The 25,759-nt window shown below is 44.7% G+C and overlaps 1 long non-coding RNA gene across 1 annotated transcript; it reads right to left on the bottom strand.

The window, feature by feature from the left end:
• Positions 1 to 1,985: 1,985 nt before the first annotated feature.
• Positions 1,986 to 25,356, bottom strand: LOC144456727 (uncharacterized). The gene is made up of 3 exons (XR_013485764.1): positions 25,203 to 25,356; positions 22,296 to 22,420; positions 1,986 to 2,655 (listed from the first exon to the last, which is right to left on the bottom strand). It is a non-coding gene; the product is annotated as an uncharacterized LOC144456727 (long non-coding RNA).
• Positions 25,357 to 25,759: the final 403 nt, after the last annotated feature.

Here is a 25,759-nt window from a genome sequence, read left to right as displayed (position 1 = left end):
CTTTCCTGGTAGTGAATGTGCCATTTTTGCTTTGACTACTGCGGCAGGCTTCTCCAAGCTGACCTCCTTTATCAAAGCAGCCAAAAGTCCCAGGGATGATGAAGTTCTAGCGGCTCTGGCCCTGTATTGACAAGGGAAAGGGAGAGCAGCGCCCTGACAAAATGGTTCAGTTATTAAAAAGTATTGCTGGGGGTGGATTGCTCTGCTAGCATAAACCAGCAGCCTGGTGATTCATGGCCCCTCCTGAGATGCTGGGCCTCTGAGCTGCACAGGAAAGACAACGGTGTCATTAAGCATCTCCAGGCTTAGCTGATGACCGCTAGAGTCTGGGAGAATCCAATGAATCCTAATGTTCCACTAGAGAGTAAGAATGAATGAAGGGGTGGGCCAGCCGGACAATGTGTTGCGGTGGGGGAGTCTCTGGAGGCTCTGGAGTGGAAAGGAGGGAGGGAAAAGGCAGGCCTGGTAGGGGCTTATGTTGTCACAGGAGCAAAGTTGTAAGGACCTCAGAAGCCCTCTAGTCTACTGCTTACTTGAACGAGGCTGCCCTCTACTAGCTGGGTGACCTGGGCATGTGGTTTAACCCCTGTCTGCCTTGGTTTCCTCAACTCTAAAATGAGGGTAATAGAACACCTCCCTCCCAGAGCTGTTAAGAGACTCAAGTGAGATAATACTTGTCAAGTGCTTAGCACAGTGCCTGGCACATAGAAGTTACTTAATAAATCCTTCCTTCCTTCCTGCCTTGCCTGTTTTCCTCCTTTCATGTTTCCCTCCCTCTTTCTTTCCTTTCCTTCTTCCTTTGTTCCTTCTTTCTTCTCTTCCTGTTTCCCTCTCTCCCTTTCTCCTTCTTTCCTTCCTTATTCCTTCCTTTCTTGTTTCCTTCCTCCCTTCTTTCCTTTCCTTTCTTCCCTCCCTACTTGCTTCCCTCCCTTTCTTCTTTTATCCTTCCTTTCTTGTTTTCTTCCTTCTTTCCTTCCTTCCTTTTTTCTTCCTTTCTTCCTTCCTTCCTCTCTTCCTTCCTTCTTTTCCCTTCTTTTCTCCCTCCATATTTCCCTCCCTTCTTCCTTTCTTTCTTTCCTTCCCTCCCTCCCTGCTTCCTTCTCTTCCTTTCTCTTTTTTCCTTCCTTTCTTCTTTCCTTCCTTCCTCCCTCCCTCCTTTCCTTTCCTTCCTTCCTTCCTTCCTTGCCCTACCATATCCAACCTCTGCCCTGAGACCTCCAGAGACAAGGATGACACTCCTTCTCAAGGCAGACCAATCTATTTTGGGATCTCTTTAATTGTTGAGAAGGTTTTCCTAACACCAAACCTAAATAACCCCACTCTGAAACCTCCCCCACTGCTTTTCTGCTCTCTGAGGCCAAACAGAACAAGTCTACCCCCCTGCCCACATGGTGATCCTTTAAACACTGGAAGACAGCTATTATGCTCCCCCAAAGTCTCTTCTTCAGACTGAATGGCCTAGTTTCTTCACCCAGCACCTATGTGGTGAGATATTGAGGTCTTTCGTCCTCCCAGCCAGACACTCTCCAGCTCATCGATGCCCTTCCTAAAATGTGGGATCCTGATTTGAAGACAATAATCCAGATGGGCTCTGACCAGGTTGATGTTCACCTCCAAGGCCTGGATGTTATGCCTCATTTAAGGTTGTCTAAGATGGTATTAACTTTTTTAGCTGCCATATTAAACACAGTTCACTTAAACCCCCAGATCATTTTCATATAAATTGTTATCCAGCCAATAACCACCCTGCCTTGTCCTTGTAATATTGATTCTTCAAACACAACTGTAAAACTTTATATTTATCCCCATTAAATTTCATTGTATTAGATTCAACTCAAGACAATGACCCAAGACAATTCCAAAGGACCCATGATGAAAAATGCTATCCACCTCCAGAGAGAGAATTGAGGAACTCTTGAGTGCAGATTGAAGCATACTTGTTTTTTAAACTTTCTTCCTATTTATTGTTTTATTTGATTTGGGTTTTCTTTTGCAACATGGCTATATGGAAATAGGTTTTACATGACCTCATACCTATAACGGAAATCAAATTGCTTGTCTTTTCAAGAAGGAGAGAGGGGCAGGAGGGAGGGAGAGAATTTGGAACTGAAAAGTTTAAAAAATTGTCAAAAATTATTTATATATAAGCATGGAAATATTTAATGAAATAAATAAAACATAATTAGATTCACCTCAACTGTCCAGCTTGTCAGGATCATTTTGTACCTTAACTTTGTCACCCAGTGTCTTGGCCATCCCTCCCAGCTGGGGGCCATCTGCAGATTTGGTAAGCATGCCATCTATCTATGAGTCCCCCCAAGGAAATAAGCAGTTAGTACGTATTTGCACTAAGCATTGGAGATTCAAATAAAAGCAAAAAGAGAGTTCCTGCCCTCAAGGAGCTTACATTCTAATGAGAAAGGCAATATACAAAAGGGAATAGAAAGTGGGGTACAGGGGGGTGAAGGTGTCCAGAGCCAGGGCATGGGTGTGAAGTCCACATGTCAGGAACAGTGATGGGAAGGAATTGAAGGCAGGCAGGTCCACCAAATGGAGATCCCAGTGAGAGAATAGGGCAGGCCTTGCAGAGGAATGTTCCAGTGTGAGAAGGATACACAGGTAGTTGAATGTGCCAGGGTGAGGAGGTCCCAGGTGCTGAGGGAAGAGATAGAAGTGGAGTCGTGATTTTAAAGTCCAGAAGTCAGGAACAGAGATCGGAGCGGAATCAAGTCACTCCCTGATTTTTTTTTTTAGTTAACCTGAGTAGATCTCTGGGGCACTTCACAGGAGACCTTCCGAGTTACCCACTAAATTTGGGTTCTGTATCCATCTACCTATACTATCATCTCTTCCACAAGATGGCACACAAGCCTTTGTCAAATACTTTGCTCAATCTAGGAAACCCTGATCCACAGCATTCCATTGATCTGCTAGTCAAGTCTCTCCAGACATCAAGTCTTAATCTGCCTCTTTGCAGCTTAATTATAACTGACATGTATATAACACTTTAAGTTCAGCACAACAGGGGAAAGATCACCAGTTCTCAAGTCAAAGGTAGCAGGTTCAAATCCTGTCTCCAACCCTTGCTCTCTATGTTAAAAGTTCCTTAGCCCTGTGCCTCAGTTTCCTCACCTTTAAAAAGAGAGGGTTGGACTCCATAGTTCCCTGCCAGCTCTAAATCTCAGGTGCTAAGGTTAACAAAGTGGTTTGTATAATTAGCTCCCTAAATCTCACCACAATCCTGTGGTGAGAACTATGGGTAATTATTATGCCCATTTAACAGAGGAGGGGACTGAAGGTCACAGAGGTTAAGTGATACAGATAGTGTCAAAGCTTTTCGTTCTTCCCTCTGAATCCAAGCAGAACAAGGTTCACCCCTCTTGACTTTCAAATATTTTGAAAACAACTCTCATGTTACCCTTAAGCCTTCTCATCTCCAGGCTAAATATGCCCAGTTGCCTTCCTCTGGACCTTCCAGTTTACTGTGCCCTTCTTAAACAACAATGCCCAGAACTAAACAGTATTTTAAATGTGGCCTGACCCAAGCACAGTGCAATGGGTAGAAATAGTGGCTACCTTCTCTTAGATTCTATGCTTCCCTTAATGCACCTATCAGTCAATAAGCATTTGTTGAGCACCTGCTGTTTACAGAACTGTGCTAGCTGCCAGGGTTACAAAACCAAAAATAAAACAGTCCTTGCTTATATAATCCTGTATAACAGCACTGGGCCATCTCCAGTCATCCTGATCTGTATCTGGCCCCTGGACCCAGATGGCTCTGGAGGAGAAAATGAGGCTGATGACAGTGCATAGCCCTCCCTCACTGTAACCCAATTCACATACAAGTCACGGCATCACCTTCCTGATGTCATGGTCCTCTTTGAGAACTAAAGGCAAAAGACACATAACAACACTGGAAACTGAGGCCCCAAGAGATGAAGCCACTGCTTCTATCACCTCTTGGTTACAATCCAAACTTCTCTGCTCCTCCCAAATCCCCCACTGTAGAGCGCATTGAAAATCCTCTGCACTCCAGCTCCTGCTCACCTTTCCAGGAGGACTGTATTCATGTTCCTGTCTATGGACTTTGAATGGTCAGTAGGAGATCCCTGTACTCCACACCATCTCCTGCCTCTGGGCTTTGCCCAGGCTGTCCCTCACGCCTAGAACACCCTCCTAGAATCTGCTTTGCTCACCCCCACCTCTTAGATTACTGGGAAGCTTTTCCTGGTGCTGTAGTTACCTGGTGCTTTGTACCTCCTCAAAAAACATCACTTCTGTACTTAGCAGTGCATTTGTTTCCAGGGGTGTGCTGGAGCCATCTCTTCATCTGATCCTCACGACAACCCCGTGATGAAGATGCTATTACGATCCCCATTTTACAGATGAGGAAAACGAGGCAAAGAGGGCTAAGTGGCTTGCCAGGGGTCACACAGCTAGTAAGTGTCTGTGGCCAGATTTGAACTCAGGTCTTTCTAACTCCAGGTTCGGAACTCTATCTACCATCCCACCAGCTGATGAGAGCAGATTTCCATTTTTAGTGTGAGCCATTTGCACCTCAGAAATCAACCATCACTAAAAATCAGGGCTCAATTTATGGATTTAATTGTCTGGACTTAAGAAAGTAATGGATCAAATGTTAATGATGCAGATGAAGCTTTTAACTTTGTCTTTTTTTTCACCCAGAGAGTCGGTTGTTAAACATTTACCAACACACCACTGTTTGCACTCCCAGAAGCAGGCAGGCTTTTTGTGAGTCGTTGTTTGGCTCTTGACATTATATTCCCAGGGCTTGGTAGGGTGCCTTGGGGAAGATCATGGGCTCAAAGATCTACCTAGGAGGACCTAGCTCAATTCCTTCATTTGACAAATAAAAAAACTGAGATCAAGAAGAGTGAAGTGATTCTCCCAAGGTGTCTTAGGAAAGAAGTATCAAAGGTGAGATTTGAACCCAGATCTTCTGACTCCAAAGTCAGTGTTCTTTCCACTAGCGCAGGTGCATACAGAAGGTAGATGCCCATTAGATTAGATGGGCTTACATTAAGTGGCTTGCCCAACGTCCCACAACCACTTAGTGCCTACGGTGATCATTTAAGCCCAAGCTTCCTGACGCTGAACCTGTCTCTTTTCATAGCATCATGGCGCCTCCAAACAAAATTCACTTCCCTCTTTGCTCAAGCCCAACATTTTAACATCAACTTGACTTGCTCAGTTATCTATCTCCCACCAATAAAGTCAACATATGCGCATGGTTAGCTGGCCCTAGATCACAAAGGAGCCCATGGAAGTGGAGGGTCTCCACCCTGACCCTAAAAAGATCTATTTTCTGTTTCCATTCCCAAGATTGGCTTTGCTAATTAATTCCTGGCCTTCTTCTGCTCTCCATGATTAATTGTTATTCATTTTTTAAAATTTTTTTTAAAAATTTTTTAAAATTTAGAAAATTATTTAAAATTTTATTTTTATTTTGAACTTAAGTACAAACATTTTAGGGGCATCTAGGTGGTGCAGTGGATAGAATGCCAGGCCTAGAGTCAGGAAGACTCATTTTTACAAGTTCAAATCTGTCCTCAGACACTTACTAGCCATATGACCCTGGGCAAGTCACTTAATCCTGTTTGCCTCAGTTTCCTCATCTGTAAAATGAGCTGGAGAAGGAAATGGCAAATCACTCCAGTATCTCTGCCAAGAAAAACCCAAATGGAGTCATGAAGAGTTGGACATGATTGAACAACAAACATTTCAACATACAAAAAAGAAAAGAAATTTTTTTCACTCTAGAGAAGCAAGCTATTTTGACTGTCAGGAGATCTCTTAGCTAATAAGCAGTTCGAGACTTCTCCCTCTATTTCTTTATTACTATCTTTCCTGGCTCTCTCTGCTCTCTGTAGAGATGGGGAACTAGGAGCGTGGAACATTGCATATACTCTCAGGCTGGGTTAATTCATTGATTAGTTTTGCTGAACTGATTTTTTTCTCTCTGTTTTGATTCCTTGTTATAAGGTAGAAATAGGAGGGATATATTTGGAAATGCAAGAGATATGAAAACAAAAGACGAATAATTTTTCGAAGAAAGTATGAGCATGTATGTGTATACATGTAAGGGAAGTTATGTTGCCAGGCCAAGTCATTGCAAATTGGGTTTAGGCAACAGAAAAAATTAATTTAATAACAGTTAACATTTATATAGTGCTAGCTATGTTCCAGGCACTGTGCTAAGCACTGGGCTGAGTGTTGTAATTTCCCTAAGATCGTCAGGATTCTTGCTCTCACACATGTTCAAGGTACAGGGTCCTCCCTCTGCCCCCTCTGCTCTCTGGGCTCCCAGGTGTTTCTCACTGTTTCTCACTCATTATTCTGAGTCAGCCAATCCTCATCCTACCACTGGAATCTCATCATTGGATATAGAGGCTGGAGTACTGATTGCAAAGGACAGGTCTGACCTCCCCACCAAGGTCAAGAAAGCCAAACCATCCTAGAACAGAGGCTGGCCTGATGGAGGCCAACTGGAATCCCACAGCCATGAATACCAAGATGGCAGTTGGCCCAGACAGAGCACAGAAGAGTCCCTTCAGCCACAGCTACTGAAGACCCAGCAAAGAAAGGTTTCACCACCAAAGTCCTTGGCACCATCAAACATGGCTTCAGAAGCAAATAGGGTTTTATCAATGGGAGTAATACGAAAGAAAATGCATGACCATCTGTTTTACTACTATACCCTAGAAACCACTGGGGTTTTCCACATAACTTGTCCCTAAAACTTGCTATATGTCTTGTCTCCCCTTTTCAGAGTATTATTTGAGAATACTTTTCTATTTGTATGCCCAGGGCTTTGTACACAGTAAGTACTCAAAAAATGCTTTTTTAATTCATTTACTCCACTCTTGCCTACTATCTTGATGAGACAGACTGCAGGACCAGCTCCTATGGGCACAGAGAGATAAATGCCAAGGTACCCTCCTGCTCTAACACTTGCACTCCTTTGAAAAATTGTCCTCACCTTCCATCTTCCAGTAGAGAGGTGGGGCCCTAAAGCTGCAGAGTACTACATATGCTGTCATACACTATCACTGGACTGTTTGGCATTGCTTCACTTTTTCTTTGTCATAAAAGAGGGCTCATTTCATGTGAGAGGGGCAGGTATATCTAAGCATAATCATGCTGCAAAAACAAAACACCTCAATATTTTCAAAACCTCCTTCTCAGTCTCCTCATGGGGACCTTGCCCACCAAATGTAGTTAGAAGCACCCTTGAATAAGGCAGGTGGAAAGCATCATTCATTTGCCAAACTGAGCTTTCATTCATTCATTCAACAAACATTCAGAACCTACTGTGGTTAGCATAAGCTTTGAGCTCCAGGGCTTCAGCAACCTATCCAGTCCTAAGAAAGGCTGAGATAATTAGATAAATGGATAGATGGATAGATAGATAGATAGATAGATAGATAGATAGATAGATAGATAGATAGATAGATAGATAGATAGACAGACAGACTGGACAGAATGGATGGATGGATGGGTGGATGGATGGATGGATGGATGCATGGATGGATGTAGAGAGAGAGAGAGAGAGACTAAGTAGATATACAGATGACAGATCATTTGTTGTGATTGTGCCAGAGACTACTAAGGGCTGGGGATACAAATAAAAGCAAGAGAGATAGTCCCTTCTAACGACTGTAAGGGAATTTAAGTCAAGGAGATAATATTCTAATGGGGCAGACAATTCATAAAAGGGAGCTAGAAAGCAAGGGGTAGGCAGAAAGGTTGAGGGGTGGAAATACATCAGGCTAGGAGAAGGAGGTGGACTCTCTAGAGTGTCTTGAGTCAGAAACATGGCTGGGGTCTTTCCTAAACTGGTGGTCCAGGGGAAGGAGTCACCAATGAGGACAGGAAGGCCCCAGGACAGCAATGGAGCAGGTGAGGAGAAGGGAATGAAGCCCAGAGACAGGCCAGGTGAGAGTGATTAGAAGAAGGATGGAAGGAGCTCAGGCCACTGGGCAGGGTTGGGGGAGTTTGCAGAGGGTTTGAAAGGCTGCCATAGAGAGGAGAGGTCAGAAGTGATCTGCTTGGCCCCAGAGGGAAGAACAAGGAGCAGTGGGAAGTGACTAGACCCCCCTCTCCCTAGATGTTTCCGAATGTTCCAAATCCTGGATTTGCATCTTTCTTCCTGTACAACCTTGATCAAGCCCCTGCACCTCTCCAAGACTGTTTCCTCCTTTGGTAAAAATTAAGTTAAGTTAAATTAAATTAAATTGGGCAGTTGGACCAGATGACCTCTAAGGTCTAGTCTAGCTCTAACTCTGTCACACTCTGGCTGACCCTTCTTGGAAGTCCAGCCTCTCCTTCTCCTCTCCTGTCCCCCACAAAATATGCTTCTACGAGGACAGGTAGGACCTGACAATCCACCTTCCTCTGCGGAGCGCAGGCGCCATCTAGTGGGGAAGCAAAGACACACAAGACTGGGGACAACTTGAGTCACTGTTTAAGCAGAATGAAAACCCTGGGTCCCTAGGGGACTGAGAAAACCCAGCAAGAAGACGCCAGAAAGAATCCAGGGACCTTCCCAGTTTGAGTTAATGGAACTGAATGCTTCATGAGTGAAGAAAGTCTATTGCTTTCCAATGCAAATATGTGTTGGAAGTGGGGGAAATATTAAGAGCTAGCTATTATATTATTATATTTAGAATTTTATTGCATCACTATATTATAGATTTTTATTAAATTATTATAATTATATAAATAATAATGCTTTAAGGTTTGAAGAGAACTTTACAAATACTGTTTTTTATCTTTTTTGTGAGGCAATTGGGGTTAAGTGACTTGCCCAAGATCACACAGCTAAGAAGTGTCAAGTGTCTGGTCTGAGACTTCACTTGAGCTCAGGTCGTCCTGAGTTCAGGGCCAGTGCTCTATCCACTGCGCCACCTAGCTGCCCTTGAATATTATCTCACTTGACCCTCACAACAACTCTGGGAGGCGTGCTATTACTATTCCCCTTTTACAGATGAAGAAACTGAGGCTAAGAGGAATTACATGATTTATTGCTGCTGCTATTGCTGCTAACAACAATAACAACTGGCATTTACATAGTGTTTTAATATTTACAATATTTACAAATAGCTTCACATGTTATCTCATTTGACCCTTACAACAAGCCTGGGAATCAAGTGCTATTGTAATCTCAGTTTTGCAGATGAGGAAACTAAGGCTAAGAGTGATTATGTGACATCATCATGATATTAATAATAGCATTTATATAGTGCTATAAGATTTGCAAAGGACTTTACATATATCATTTCATTTGATCCTCATAATAACTCTGGGAATCAGGTGCTATTATTAATCCCATATTGCAGATGAAGAAACTGAGACAGACAAAGGTTAGGTGGCTTACTCAAGATCTCACAGCTAGTAAGTTGTTGACACCAGATTGGAACTCAGGTCTTCTTGATTGTAGGTCTAGAATTCCATCTACTGAACCATCAGGCAATCTAGCCAAATAAATGCCTAAATAGCATTTATACAGGGATTTAAGGTTTGCAAAGCTTTTTAAATATGTAGAGGTAAAGCTTCATACAGAGGGTCCTGAGGGAGCCCACTCTGTCACTGCTGTGCATCTGGATGCATGCACAGCAACTGTTTACCAATGGATGCTTCTGAAATGATAAAAAAATTAAATATCTCTTACGTAGCTTAGCTAAAATCACATTTACCCTTCTAATTTGTTCAGCTGGGTGCAAGCTGCCAAATTCAACTGAAATCCAACTGACCAGGAATTCTGGATGAGGGGGATCTAAATTAGTGCAAACTCAAGATTTTTTCTCTTCTTTTCTTTCCCCTACTCTTTGGTCTTTTCTTCCTTCTTTTTCCTTTTCCTTTCCTTTCCCCTCCCTCCTCTTCTTCTTTCTTTTCTTCTCACCTACTTCTTTCTCTTCCTTTCTTCCCCCTCCAAGGGTGTACTCTCTGGGGGAAAATTAAAAAGTACATAGGGTACACTTTTCAGTTTAATTTGCATTATTAACATTTCCTCCATCTCTTTCTTAAGTCTAGACAATCAATAAAACAATAAATCAAGCCCTGATTTGTAGCATTTTCTGATTTCCAAGGTATAAATGCTCAGAATGAAAATTTGACAATCAGATCTCACAAGTTGGTAAGAGCTGGCTTCAGCACATCCTGGGACAACTGAGTTTCAAAACCTAAATGAGATAGATAGATAGATAGATAGATAGATAGATAGATAGATAGATAGATGGATGGATGGATGGATGGATGGATGGATGGATGGATGGATGGGATAGACAGATTAGATACACATAGATAGATAGATAGATAGATAGATAGATAGATAGATAGATAGATAGATAGATAGACAGACACATAGATAGGTAGATAGATAGATAGATAGATAGATAGATAGATAGATAGATAGATAGATAGATGATAGATAGACAGACAGACACATAGATAGGTAGATAGATAGATAGATAGATAGATAGACAGACAGACAGACACATAGGTAGATAGATAGATAGATAGATAGATAGATAGATAGATAGATAGATAGATAGATATGGATGGATGGATAGATGGATGGATGGATGGATGGATGGATGGATGGATGGATGGATGGATGGATGGGATAGACAGATTAGATACAGATAGATAGAGAGACAGATAGATAGATAGATAGGTAGATAGATAGATAGATAGACAGACAGAGATAAATAGAGTGGTACTACTTGAGTGACAGAAAAGCAGAAAGGACAACCAGTTCCTTGCCAAGCTGTCCAAAAGTAGAAAGAGCTGCCTTAGGAGGTAATAAGTTGTCCCTTGCTGGTGTTCTGCAGGTAGAAGATGGATGTTCACTTTCTGAGAATGTTCCAGAAGACATTCTATAGAATAGCTATGGCAAAATGGGGTGGAGGTGGGGGGCAGGGAACAAACCTAGATTTGGAAGGAGGAGACTTCATTTTAAATATTGGCTCTGCAACTAACTACTTGCATACTTGACCTTGGGCAAAGTGATTAATCCCCCTGGACCTCAATATCCTTACTTATTAAATGAAAGTAATAACATCTACCCTGCTCACCTCACAGGGTCCTTGTGAAGATGTAAGGAAATAATGAATGTCAGAGTGTCACCTGTTATTATCAACACTACAGTTTGGACTGGAGCCTACTGAGGTCTCTTCCCAGCTCTAAGATTCCCATTAGGGGAGCATAGGATTCTTTTACATCCATTGAACATTATCCCATTTGAGCTTCATGGTAATTCTGTAGGTACTTTACACCTTTGGTATGTACCTTATAACACATGTTCTTCCCCCCCACCCCATTATACTGTAAGCTCCTCGAGGGCAGAGTCTGTTTTCACTTTTTCTTTGTATTCCCAGTCCTTGGCACAGTGCCTGGTACATAATGTGTGTTTAATAAATGCTAATTGGCGCCTCTCCCATGCACCCTTCTCACCCCTGTATCCATCTCCTCTTGGAGTCTGTTAAGCATGATTATGCTGGAGCACAGGACTCCAAGCCCGTGGAAAGTGAGGAGAATGCGGCCTCAGAGAGATGGCATAGATTGGGAATGAGAGGGGAGAGGCGGACTCTGTTTATCTGGAAGATGAAGCTGGGGCATCCCTGGCCGCCTTCAGGGGAGACCTATATTTTTGCCTTTAGATGCAGATCTCTCAAAGGCTGCAGCCTCCTACCTCTTGGAGGTCACATTAATGACCACGCAATGAGATAATCCAAGGATCCGTGAAATGCTTTGGTTTTTGTTTGTTTGTTTTTGTTTATTTGTTTGTTTCTTCCGTTTTTCCTCCCGTCCCTGAATCAGACCTAATCCAGGCTGTAGGAAAGGCTGAGAGGCAGTTCCCATCTCTGACCACTAGGCGTCACACTTGGCCTTGCTCTGACATGAATCCTTCCCCTCATCTGAGATCCCAGACCAGAACACATATCCTGTATTTTACAGACAAGGAGACTGAGGGCCATGCTGGAAATGAGGGCCGGCGGGGCTCAAGGGCTTCATTTCCAAAGTGATGATGTTCTTTCGTTCATTGCCCTAGATGGAGCTGACAGTTAGTCATTAGCTTGAGCCTCTAGTGCAGCCTCATTTTGCCCTAATTTAATTAATAGCATCCATGAAACCTATGGAGCCTTCAAGAGTAGGTCAGACAAGGCTGGGCAGCCCACTCTGGCTCTGCTTCTCACCTCAGGAGAGGTGCCACAGTGAGCAGAGGAAAGCCTGGCAGGCAGGTGACTCCGTCCCTCTGCCACAGTCTACACTGGCGGCTTGGTGTAAGCCCCTTCCCACTCTTTGTGGCTCAGTGTCCTACTCTGTAAAATGGGAACAATGGTCCTTGCCTTGCATAGCCAACCAAGCTATCGGAGAATTGGAAGCAAGGATGGATGGAAAAGTGCTTTGGAAATGATGAAGAGGTCTTACTAAAAGCTTGTTGAATTGAGTTGAGAAGGTGACATAACAATCTCACCAACAAATAGATGTCTGTCTGTCTATCTGTCTGTATGTCTGTCTGTATGTATGTATGTATGTCTGTTTGGGGGCTCCCCTCTCTTCTTCAGATGTTTTCTTTGGTGGAAAGCAGCAGTGAGGTTGTAGAACAAATCTAAGATTTATGTTCAGGAGGGACCTGCTTTCAAATACTGTCTTAGACGCTTACTATGGACATGACCTTGGACAAGTCACTCAACTTTCTAGGCCTCAGTTTGCTCGTCTGTAAAATAAGGGATTTGGACTACGTGGCCTATGAATAAATAAAAAGCTTTGCTCCTATGATCTGAGTTTAAATCCTGCTTCTGGCACTTACTAGCTCTATAACCACAGGCAAAGTTATAGGATCATCCACCTTGAACTGAGAGGAACCTTAGAAACTACCTAACCCAACCCTCCTTACTTTCCCATTGAAGAAACTGAGGCCTAGGCAAGTCAACAGATCCTAAGAGCATGGCCATGGGTGTGTGGCTCTCTAGGTCCCCAAGTGCAGCCCTTTGACTGAATCCAAACTTCGCAAATCCTAAGGGCCCCGCTTGAGGACCTAGAGGGACACATGTGGCCTCCAGGCCACAAGGCCCTGCAGGCCTAGAGCTGGAAAAGACCTCGGAGGGCAGCTTGTTCAGCTCTGTCATTTTATAAATGAAGAAAATGAGTTCCAGAGGGCTTCGAGTGACTTGTCCAAGGTCACAAGGCTAGTAAGCATCCAAGGCAGGTCCTTATCAATTTCCTCCTTTTTTCATCTCTCCATGCCCATGTCCTCAGCTGTATAGTGGGAGTAGGATCTGGAGTAATTGTTTTATATGGGTATTGTGAGGCTCAAATACGTGTAAACTGTTTCATAAACCTTTAAAAATTATATAAATGTCCCTTATTGTTCCTAGCATCAGAGGGAGGGAGGCTGAATAGTGATTTGGAAGGCAATGTGTCATAGGAGGTAGAAGGCTAGGAATGCTGGACTTCAGCTCAGGAAAACCTACATTCAATTCCTGTGTTCAAACAATCCTATACCTCAGGGTCCTCATATAGATAGATAGACAGATAGACAGATAGATAGATAGATAGATAGATAGATAGATAGATAGATAGATAGATAGATAGATGATAGATAGATAGATGGATGGATGGATGGATGGATGGATAGATAGATAGATAGATAGATAGATAGATAGATAGATAGATAGATAGATAGATAGATAGATACATAGATAGATAGATGAATTACTTAATTAATTAACTAGTTAATTAATTAATTAATGAGAGTGATTGGACTTGATGGCCTCTGAGGTCCCTTCAAGCTCTAAATCTCAGCTCTGATATGGGTTACAGAAGGGACCTTTAGTCAGGTGCAGGTTGGATAGTACATGGTGCATTGGAGTGGTGGTCTTGCAGTCAAAAGGTTTGCTGCTGTTGAGTCAGAGTTGTTCAATCATGTCTGACTCTCTGTGACCCCATTTGAGGTTTTCTTAGCAGAGGTAGTGGAGTGGTTTGCCATTTCCTTATCTAGCTCATTTTACAGATGAGAAAACCGAGGCAAATAGGGTTAAGTGACTTGCCCAGGGTCATACAGGTAGGAAGTTTCTGAGGCCAGATTTGAACTCATGAAGATAAGTACTCCTGACTGTGGGGCCAGCACCCTATGCACTATGGCTCCACCTAGCTGCCACAAGTCAAGAGGACTTGGGTTTGAATTCTAGCTCGGACACGCACTAGTGATGTGACTCAGGGCAAGATCCTCTGCATCCCTATCTGCAATTTGAGAAGAATGAACTCTACAATTTGTCAGGTCCCTTCGAGCTCTAAAGCTGGGATTCTCTGATCCTTTCCAACAGTGTCATTCAAAGATGGCATGACCCTAAGGACTTGTGAGATGCTTCAACCCACAAAAGACCACAAGTCACCAAAGTGACCAGGATCATTTCCGTCACCATGACAGCCTGGGCCTGAAAGACAGAAACCAGACCGGTGCTTCTCCCCTCCCCCAGGGATGGTTTATCAGAAAAGTCTCAGAGCACCCCACCTCCCAGACTAGGAAGAACAAGGGAAAACCCCCCAAAACTTCAGGGGGTTGGACCTAATGACCTCCAGGTCTCTTTCATCAGCTGTGGGACTGGGTGAGGTGGGCATGATTAGACTGCCAGAGACACACTGGGAGTTCTGAACTGGCAGATGGAGAGCTCTGCACATTGGTATGGGTGTCTCCTCCCCCTGGCCCTGGAAACCAGGATGCTAGAGCCCACCCACTCTCCTGCCTGAGCAGGAGTGGGATGGCAGCTGGGCAGCAGGCAGGCGGAACAGCTACGCCTCCACAGGATTAATGAACTGGGAGGAGCAGGGGAAGCAAAGCGTTCTGGAGGCAGCTGGTCAGGTTTGCAACCTAGCCAAGGAAGGACAAAAGTGTCTTGCAGAATCAGCCCACTTATAAAAATGATGATAGAAGTCCCAGGGAAGAAGCTGGAGCCCTGGAGTTTGGGAGTCAGGGAACCTGGGTTCCAATCTTGGTTCTTCCACTTGATTCCTGCGTGACCCTGGACAAGTTACCTAGCATACCTGGGCCCCTGTTTCTTCATCTGTAAAATGAGGGGTGTTAAACTAGAGGGCATCCTAGTTGCCTTCTGGTTCTAGATTTCAGAGACTGAGATACTGACCCCACAATGAAGACTGGCTGAATGAATGCCCAGTAGATAAATGTCCTCAAATAACCTGGCACTGCAATGAGGAGAGAACAGAAGCCTTTGGGAGAGCCCACCTAGTAGAGTCACTGGGCAGCTTAGTCAATGGAGAGACCACTGGAGGGTTATTTTTGCCTTTTCTTATATTATTTTTTAATTAACAAGTGTTTGTTTTCTTTCTCTTCCACCTTATATCCTCTCCTTTTTTACTGGGGAAAAACCCTATAAATTCTTGACAAATATGCACAGTCAAGTTCTGCATTGGCCATGTCCAAAAATGTCTATCGCATTCTGCACCCTGAGTCTGCCACCTCTGTGTCAGGAGGTGAGCAGCAGGCTTCATCATTGGTGCTCTGAAGTCCTGGAGTTAAAGTGAGAGCACCTGAGTTCAAATGTTACTGCTGCTACTTACTTCCAGGGTGAAACTGATAGAATCTCTTCCCCTCTCTGGGCTTAGTTTCCTTATCTATTCAAAAAGGAGGTTGGACTAGATGGTCTCTAAGGTAGAGAGTAGCTCAGTCAGTCAACTAGCATTTATCAAGCACTTACTATGTGCTAAGGGCTAGGGATGCAAAGAAAAGAGAAATAAAACACCAGTCCCTGCTTTCAAGGAGCTCCCAGTATTCCCGGTGGAAAGATGATTAAATCTGGAGTCAAAAGATCTGGGTTCAAATCCCTGTTACTGTGTGACCTTGAGCAAGTCATTCACACTGTCTGGGACTCCTGAGGTTCCTCAGCTATAAAATGAAAGTGAAAGACTCAATGATCTCTAAGGTCCCTTCCAGCTCACAAGTCTATGATGTTGTAGCCTGTGACTCACGGATGGAGGGAATGAGGAGAAAGGGGCTTGGGAGCCTGACCCTCTGAATGCACATGATCGATAGAGGACTTGGAGTCGAGAGGACCTGTGTTCGAATCCTGCCTCAGACAAGAGTTGTGTAACTCTGAGCAAATCACTTCATCTGTTTGCCTCAGTTTCCACATCTGTAAAATGGAGTTATTGATATCCCATGGGTCATTTTGAGGCTTCATTGAGTTAACACATGTAAAATGCTTTGTAAACCTTGAAGCCTGATATAAATTTCATATGTTGTTGTTAGTGATAATGGAGCTAACATTTCTAGAGTATTATAAGGTTTACAGTGGCAAAGCACTCCAGTATCTTTGCCAAGAAAATCCTGAATGGGGTCACAAAGAGTCAGCACATGACTAAAATAACTGAACAACAACATAAGATTTACAAAATGCCTTATATATATACGTGTGTGTGTGTGTGTGTGTGTGTGTGAGCCTTGAGCCTCACAACAAACCTGGCAGGTACACGCTATGATTATCTCCATTTTACAGATGAAGAAACTGAGGCAAAAAGAGGTTAAATGGCTTACCCAAGGTCTCTCAGCTAGTGTCTGATGCAAGATGTGAACTGAGGTCTTCCTGACTCCAGGTCCGCGGCGATACCTAAGTGCCCTTACTTTGTGATCTTGGCAAAGCAGAAAGAGGGCTGGCTGTTGACTCAGAGGTCCTGGGTTCCAGTCTCTGCTCTGCCACTCCATTACCTCTCTGTGCCTCAGTTTCCTCATCTGTAAAATGATGGGTGGACTTAAGGGCTTCTGAACCTTCTTCCAACTCTGTGATTGCAAAAAGTCATTTTCAACACAAAATCTGTAATGCTGGGCTATAACATTTAGAGCAATGACCCACTTCCTCTCCAGTGACAGAATACAAGGATCTCAATTCTTTCTGCCGTGCATTTCTGACCATGACTTATCCAGCTCAGAGGAAGAATCTGCTCTGAAAGAGGCCTCTAGCAACAGCCCTGGATGTCCTTTCAAATCCTCCACCCAGCATTCCTTCCTCACCCACCCTCCACCCTTCCCCCAACCCCATCTCCCAACATCCTTTGCCCAGCAAAGATCTTGCGGGAATTTGAAGTGGTAATGGGCCTTGGAGCATATGGCTGCGTTCCGGCATCCCTGGGACCATATGTGCAACCTTACAAACTGTGGGGATGTGCTACACTAGAGATAATATCCGTGATAAATTATTCACTTAACCAAAAATTGTACATCAGACCGCAGCAGCTGGTAAGAGCTGGCTCTTTGCCCGGCCCATTAAGGAAGTTTGCCTCCTCAAAGCTAGACTGCTCTTTGGGGGATTTGCAAGTTACCATGAGAGCTAATGCCGTACATATGCAGTCAAAGTTATTATTAACCTCATCAGGAAAAGCAGGGCTAGGGAAGGCAGCTGGTTTTCAGCTCTGGAGAGCAGGGAGGGTTACAAGCGACTCTCAGAATGGAGATGACTTCTCTCTGGTTTCCTCCATCCCCCACCTCCTCCTCACCCCCTCCCTGGAACAGCCCAATCCTGGCCTTCCTGGATCCTGACCCCAACTGGCATATTTCCAAGCAAACCAACTCTTTCTCCAAGCAAACAAACAGCCTCCTTGACCTCTGCACCCTGGGCAGCAGCGAGGGGGACAAGGCTTTCTGAGGGAGGCGATGCCTCTAAACAGTGACGACGAAGCCTTGTGAACACAGATGGAGGCAGAAAAAAGGCAGATGTTGACCTCGGGATGCCACCATTTACCCCCTTGCCCAGGGCCATCTCGTCAAGACACGCACTGTGGGTCCACCGCCTGCCTCTGTGTGCCTAATAACCTGCTTTGTAACAAGCGAGAAGATGAAGATAAAATGAGCGGGCAAAAACAGCTGTATGCCCCATACCCTGAAACTCAGTTCATTTTAGCCTGCCTGTATTAAGTGACTTCTCTGGGCTGGACATGGGGGATCGAGACTGGACTAATGAGTTCATTTGTAGAAGAGACTTCCAAATACAGAAACTCTCTCAATGCAGGGCAGCATCTTCTATGAAACCTACAGTCTTAGCGAGTCACCTCAAGTACGGTAAGATGATGAAACCAAGCTCAGTCACTCTCTTCTTCTTCCTCTCCTTTCTTGTTCCCAGAAGTCAGAGGAAGCTAGAGGCAGTGAATCCTAGAGGAGCACTTTGCCTTCAATATTTGTCTGTGATATCACCCTTCTCTGCAGTCTCATCTGATTCATCTACCCATAACCTAAGCCAACATCAACGCCATTGAAAACCCCAACAAAGATGGCGGTACTATCCAGCTGACCGACTGAGTCTAGCTGAATCTGTCCCAACATCATCTTCCTTCCATAGGGAAATGTGACTTTCTGCTGGGGTACATGTTGCCAGTGGCCTGCAGTGGTTATATCATTTTCTGTTCCCAACCCATCTTTCTGAAAAACCAAGTCAACAAGCATCTATTAAGCACTTACTATGTGCCAGGCACTGTGCTGAGCTCTAAGAATACGAAGAGAGGGGAAAAAAAAATTCCTGCCATTGAGGAGTTTAAAATCTAATGGGGGAGACAGTATGCAAACAATACTCAATATATACCCAGTAGAATGAAAGCAGTGGGAGAGGGAAAGTCATTAGCAGATGGGGGGACCAGGAAAAACCTCCTGTAGAAGGTGGGACTTAAACTGAGTCTTGAAAAAGTTAGGAAAACTAAGGCAGAGGTGAGGGGACAAAGCATTCCAAGTGCAGGGAGATGGAATATTGTATCCCAGGAAAAGTCAGTAGGCTGATGTTGTTGGAACCTTAGAATGTTTAGTGAAAGTCAGGTGTAACAAGACTGGAAAGGCAGGGCTTTAAATGACGAATACGGGCTTTTATATTTGAGTCTAGACATAGTAGGGATCCATATTGAGCAGGGTGGGGTGACGTTGTCCAAATCAGGAAAATCACCTTGGAAGCCATGAACAGCACAGGGACTGACCTGATTGGATGAGCCCTGGAAACAGCAGCCAGTATTGACTGACTAAGTGAGGAAGGCACCCCTGAGCTGGAGTTGGCCCCAAAGCCAGAGGCTGAGAATGACTGGTCTTCTCCCTCCCTCCTCCTCAGTAAAGGCCATAGCCTCCAATCTTGGACCAAGTTTCTGATCAGCTAACCCAGCTACATGCCCTCCCTGTCCACCCCTTTGGGGCATCAGCACATCAAAGGAGCCTCCCCTTGAGGGGTGGGGGATGTTGAGGGACCTTAGTCCATTGAAGTTCTACCAGCCCTCACTGTATCCCCTCCAGACAGGCTATGGAAGGAGCAGAAAGGCTCCAACCAGAGGACCTTCTGATGTTGAGACTGCTCTGGGCTCAGCATCATTGCCCATCTGCCTCTGACCCCCTCCAAATGCAATGGGCCCCTTTAACAGCAGCCTCACTATAAGACCCCTTGGATGGGTCCCTGACTACTCTACTGACCGTGTATTTACAAAAGAAAAAAGTTCTGCATAGGCCAAATGTTGGCAGGGCTGGGGTGGGGGGCAGGGAGGAACACTTCTGGCTAGATCATGAAATAAAGTGACTTGCCCAGGGTCACAGTATGTGTCATAGGCAAGACTGGAAACCAGGTTTTCCTGGCTTTAAGGCTGGGTCCTTAGTTATTATCTCAGACTTCTACTCAGTTCCCAAGTGCTAGAGGCATAAATATAAAAACATATCAATGCCCTACCAGGAGTTTACATTCAGTCTGGGGGAAAATAATATAGATATAGATAATTGAATATAAAATAACTGGGGGAGGCATTAGTAACTAGAGGAAATCCAGATAGGCCTTAGAGAGGAGGTGACACTGAGAGTTAATCTCTTCCCACGTCTCCCCCACTTTTTTGTACTCAGTGACTGGTGGGTGCTTAATAAATGTTTATTTATTGATTGAAGAAGGAGGATGGGGGAGGGGTGGAACTTGGCACATGATATCAGACTTTTTCAATATGCTGGTTAGTTTCACTGAACATCTTTTCTTTTTTTCTTTGCTATAAGAAATGGCATTCTGGGTAGGGGAAGAGGCTGTTAGGAAATGCAGGTGGTGCAAAAATTAAAGATATGAATGAAAATCTAATTTCTAATTTTTAAAGTCTACTTTATGCCCTTTGTAAGCAAAGCCAGGAAAACAATGTACCCAGGAACCACAAGCACAGCAACAAAAATGAAACTGAGCATTTTGTAATTATAAAGATCAGCCTTGGCCCTGAAAAGAATGAAAAAATGTACCTACCTTCCTTCTTTGCAGAGGTGGGGGACTATGGGTGCAGAGCGTTTCATACACTGTCAGACTCAGTCAATGTGTTGATGAATTTTTAGAACTACCTTCTCTCTTCTCCCTTTTCTCCTTCTCTCTCTCTCTCTCTCTCTCTCTCTCTCTCTCTCTCTCTCTCTCTTCTCTCTCTCTCTCTCTTTCTCTCTCGTCTTTCTCTCTGTTTTTGCCTCTGCCTCTGCCTCTGTCTCTGTCTCTGTTTCCATCTATCTCTTTCTCATTATTATAAGAGCTTGAAAGAGAAAAGAGAGATAAATTTGAAAAAGAAAAGAGAGATATAACTTGGAAATATATTTGGTGATGTAAAAATAAGAGATGTCAGTAAAACTGTTATTGTTACTATTTTAAAGAGGTGGTTACCACCGCAGCCGCCCCCCCCCAACAGGACCCGGTGTTATAATGACAGAGGTCAATAATATACTTGGAAATCTGTGAGTCCAGACTCATGTAGGGGAGGAAGGATGGTGCAGGAGAACAAACCCACTGAACTAACGTAGGGTCAGAAGACCTGGGCTCTGTCACTTGCTACCTTGAGAAAGTCATTTCTTCTCCCTGGAGCCTCAGTTTCCTCATCTGTTAAGTGAAGCATGTGAGCTAAATGATCTCCAAGGTCTCTCCCAGCTCTGACAATCTGTGGTTCCCGCAGGTTGAGGTCAAGGGGAGATCAGAAAAGTCAAGGTCACTCCTCAGGGTCAAAATCACAGCCCCCAATCTCAGAGCCGGAAGGGACCTCGGTAACATCCAGTCTAGCCTGTCCAGAAAGAAGAAAGCCCTCTTTCACCATCTCAACAAATGTTCCTGAATCCTGTCCTTGAAAGTCTCCCCAGAAAGAAACCTCCCAAGGCAGCTTCTTCCCTTTTCAGACCCCTGTAGCATCCTTAAGAAGCCATTCCTTACACAGAAGCCTAAATCTGCCTCGTTATAACATCCGCCCGTTGCTCGTGTGTCTGCCCCAGTTCGACCAAGCAGACAGGGTCTCCTCACTCTTGCATGGGACAGCCCTTCTGTTGCTCGAGGACAGCTGGCGTGTGTGCCCCCTACGGCTTCTCTCTGCCAAGCTCGGTCCCTATAGCAGGGTTTCAAGGTGCTTTGCCCTCCTGGTCACTCTCTGCATGTTCTGCAGTTTATCGATATTGTTCCTTAAAGATGGTGCCCAGAATTGAACATAATACTCCAAGGAAGGGCTCACAGGAATGCCATCTGCCTAGCCCCGGATATTGGAGAGGGGGCGGGAGGGAGAGCTACATAGCACCTGCTGTGTGCCAGGAAATGTGCGAGTGCTTTTCACAAATATTATCTCATTTGAGACTTACGACAACCCCTGCTGGGGGCAGGGAAAGGGCTATCCCCATTTCACAGCTGAGGAAACTGAGGCAATTTGCCTAGGGTGGCTGAGGCTGTATTTGAGCTCAGGTCTTTCTGATTACAAGCCAAGCACCCCATCCACCAGCTGTGCCACCAGCTGCCTCATAGCAAAGTGGACAGAGGATAGACAGACAGCAGGCCTGTCAATCAGATCAACCAGTCAACAAGCACTTATTAAGCGCCTGCTGTGTGCCAGACACTATGATAGGCGCTGGGGATACAGACACAGAAAACAAAGCCATCATTGCCCTCAAGGAGGCTGTATTCTATGAGGCATGAAGTCATGCTACGTGCCGGCCAGTCAATACACAGTGAGCACCTACTGTGTGCCAGGCTGTGTGCTAAGCACAGGGGATGCAAAAGGAGGCAAAAGGCAGTCCCAGCTCTTCAGGAACTCACATTGTAATGGGGAAGGAGATACTGCTACACCTACTCCTACTACTACTATCACTACTACCACTACCACTATCACTACTACCACTACCACTACCACCACTACTACTACCACCACCACTACTACTACTGCCACTACTACTACTACTACCACTACTACTACTATTACTATTAATACTAAAGCTAATAGCAATAATAATAATAATAATAATAATAAATAATCCTTACCTCAAGGAGTTTATTTTTCATCAGGGCAGGCAACAGGAATCAACAAGCGTTTATTCAGGGCCTCCCATGGGCCAGAGAGCAGGTGTGCAGACAGAAACAGTCCCCGGCCCCAGGGAGCTCATATCCTATTAGGACATACAACATCAATCTATAGGCATTTATCAAGTACCTATTAGGTGTCCAGCACCAAGCTAGGCAGTGGGGATATGAGAAGCTCTCACTTTCAAGGGGTTTACAATTCATAGGGGAGCCCTAAGATCTACTTAGCTTTCTCAGCTACCATGAAATGAAAATGAATGAAATCTCGATGCTAGTCAAGCAGACTGACCAGACTCAGAGAGTGGATGGAAGCTGGAAGTGTCTCTAAAGGTCCCGAGCTGAAATCCCACCTCTGTCCCTCACTCCTGGTGTGGTCATGGGCAAATAGTCTTACCTCACTAGGCCTCAGTTTCGTCACCTATAAAAGGAGGAGGCTAAAATCTCCAAGGACCTATGAGCCCTTCCTGGGTGAAATTGTGGGACAGGCTCCTCCCTCCCCCCCAGCCTCCTTTTCTGGATGAGTTTCTGACCCCTCCGTGTCTTCCGTGCACCCTACTTCCTATTGCCCCTTGAGAGAGAGACTAAAGCCATAGACGTGTCACTGATGTACAATCAAACAGCCGGTTTGCCCAAGGCCGTGTTTGCAGAGCTCAAATTATTAGCTTCATATGTTTTGGCCAGGCCCCAACAGGGCCCTCGACCCTGACTCCTCCATTGTACAAATGTTATTTTCTCTAATACCGTGATTTACTGAACTTTTCCTTCCTCGGAGCCTTTTTCGACCTTGGATTCACCTCAATAAGTCTTGATTTTTTGACTGAAAATGGAGGTTGACAATATTTACTTCCCATTGACTGGGCTTTTAGCAATAGGGAAAAGGGGATGAACTATTTTTGACCCTCTCTTCCAAGGCCTAACCTACAAGCAGTAGCTGTTTTCTGGAACTGGGACGGAGTCATGGCAAGCCTAGGTAAGAGAGCATATACTTGGTCATCTGAGACCAACTTCAGAGTGGCCATGAGTGAGAGAGGAAAGCTATTCTATTCTGGGCCTCCTGTGATCTTCTTCAAAATCTAGCTTAAACTGTCCCTCTTTGGGCAATCTTTCCTGATCTTCCTCTGCAAGACCAAGCCCTCGGAACCCCATTCCTCCTTTATAAACCTTTTATATTCAGTCTGTCCAGTGATCATTTTCCCTAGATGCTTCCTCATGTCCATATTGGTTTATATGACACATATAGAGAAGCTCTTGATTGATTTACCTTGTGTATCCCTGACTCGACTATAATATGATAATAAATGCACACATTCCTATAGCCCTCACAACAACAATTGCCCACAATAAGACTTCGAGGTGCCATTGTAAGTATTATTTCCCCCATTTTACTGATGAGGACACTGAGGCTCAGAAAATGGAAGGGACCCCTTATTGTCACACAGCTAACGTAAGAGGCAGACCTCAGAGGAAGATCTTCTAAATTCCAAAGCAGCGATCTCCCCACAATCCCGTGCTGCCCTTTTCAATTACTGGAAGTCATGGACTTCTGCATTTTCCTTGTCCCCACTTTCCCCCATCCCCATCCCCACACACACACAATATTTGGTATTGTAGAACTCACAGGGTACTCAATACATGTTGGTGGAACCACTACCAATCAGGATTTCAGGGGAAATGTTTAACCTGTTCATGTTCAACTGTTTTCCAAATATCTATTTACCTGCAAATCATCAAATACTGAATGAATTGGGAGATTAACCTGTTCATTAAAGCAGGTCACCTATGGTCTGACTGATCGTCCCCTCCGTCAGGCCAGGTCAGTGAAGGCCAGACCCAGGACTTGCTTCCCCCCTCTTCCATTTTTGAAGCTCGAGGGTTTCAAGCCAGCCCAGCACCCCTGTTGCCTGTAGAAGAGCCTCCCTGTATCCCCTCAGCTTGGGGTCTCTCAGCTTGCTAAAAATATCCCCAAGGCCAATTGCATTATATGCATAAATAAATAACCAGGGGAGAGGGAGGAGGCCTGGCAGGGAGGCCTGTTGGGCTGGGGATGAGAAAGGGGGGTTTCAAGGACAGGGAGAGGAAGGAGGGACAGATGAGAGGCAGAGAGGAGAGAGCTGGCTGGCCTGAACAAGTCTGAGCTAATCCAGGCCACTGACCAGGGCCAAGTGCCTGGTATACACACAAAAAAACAGGGCTCGGGGATCCTTGCCTTTCCCTTTGCCGTGGTGAATAGCTGTGCTCGTTTCAACAACCATTTATTAAGTTCTTTAATGATACTGTTGTTGTTTAGTAGGCTGTGATGCTTCCTGACCCCATTTGGGGTTTTCTTGGCAAAGAGACTGGACTTCTCCTGTCCTTTTTACAGATGAGGAAACTGAGGCAAACAGGGTTAAGTGACTTGCCCAGGGTCATATAGCTAGTAAGTGTCTGAAGCCAGATTTGAATTTGGGAAGATGAATCTTCCTGACTCCAGGCCCAGCACGCTATTCACTGCAGCCCCCTAGCTGCCCTAGTATGTGCCAAATCACTGGGCTCAGTTCTGGAGATTAGGCCACATTAGGCTACCCTAGAAATTCTTAAATTCTATCATGGAGAAACAAGAGGTACACAGATAAATATAGAAGATATACAAGGCTCTCTATGCTGACCCCCACCAGACACACCCTCGTGTACATATACACCTACTTTCCACCTACCCTTTTTGAGGTCATTGAGACATGTGGGTGAGAACCACGTTAGCCCCGTGGGTCTGACAGAATGCTTGGTACCCAGCACCACTCACTTACTATGTGCCAGGACAAACATCACAGCCTCTACAGAGGCCACTATTTCCTCCTATATAAAATCCAATAGCTGTGATGAGGTACTTACCATGTGCAATGCAGTGTGGTCTGGTGGGCAGAGGGGGCTGTCCTTGAAGTGAAGGAGGCCCGGGTTCAGAACCAGGTCCTACAAAATAAACATGCAGGGCCCTGTGCTAGGGGTAGTGGAGAGAGTTTGTGGGGCCTCGAATACGGAAGGCCTGAGCTTGGATTCCTGGCTGGTGACCCTTAATTACTACTTAACTGCTTTCAGTCTGCTCCTCAGTAAAATTGGGTATGATAATAATAACACCTCCCTCCCAGGGTTGCCATAAGGATCAAATTGAATAATGTGTGTTACAAGTCCTAAAAGTGTTATAGAAATGCTAGCTACTTCTATACAAAGACAAAGTGAAAACTAGACCATTAGCACTCAGTGGACCTCCACCATCCCTTCCAGCTCCAAATCCAGGAGAAAAGTCTGTTTACTAAGGCTTGTCCATCCCTTAGTGACCCACCCTCTTTTGTCAGAAATGGAGACTCTCCCTGGCCTTGAGGAGGCTTAGTGGAAACGTTTGTCCTATCAGAAGAGCTCCCATAAATGCTAAGCACCAGAGGAAGAGGCCT

Source organism: Phascolarctos cinereus, unplaced genomic scaffold (assembly GCF_003287225.1).
Source record: "Phascolarctos cinereus isolate Bilbo 61053 unplaced genomic scaffold, phaCin_HiC Scaffold_4;HRSCAF=312, whole genome shotgun sequence".
In the NCBI taxonomy this organism is placed as follows: Eukaryota; Metazoa; Chordata; class Mammalia; order Diprotodontia; family Phascolarctidae; genus Phascolarctos; species Phascolarctos cinereus.
This window is presented reverse-complemented; position numbering and strand designations above follow the sequence as displayed.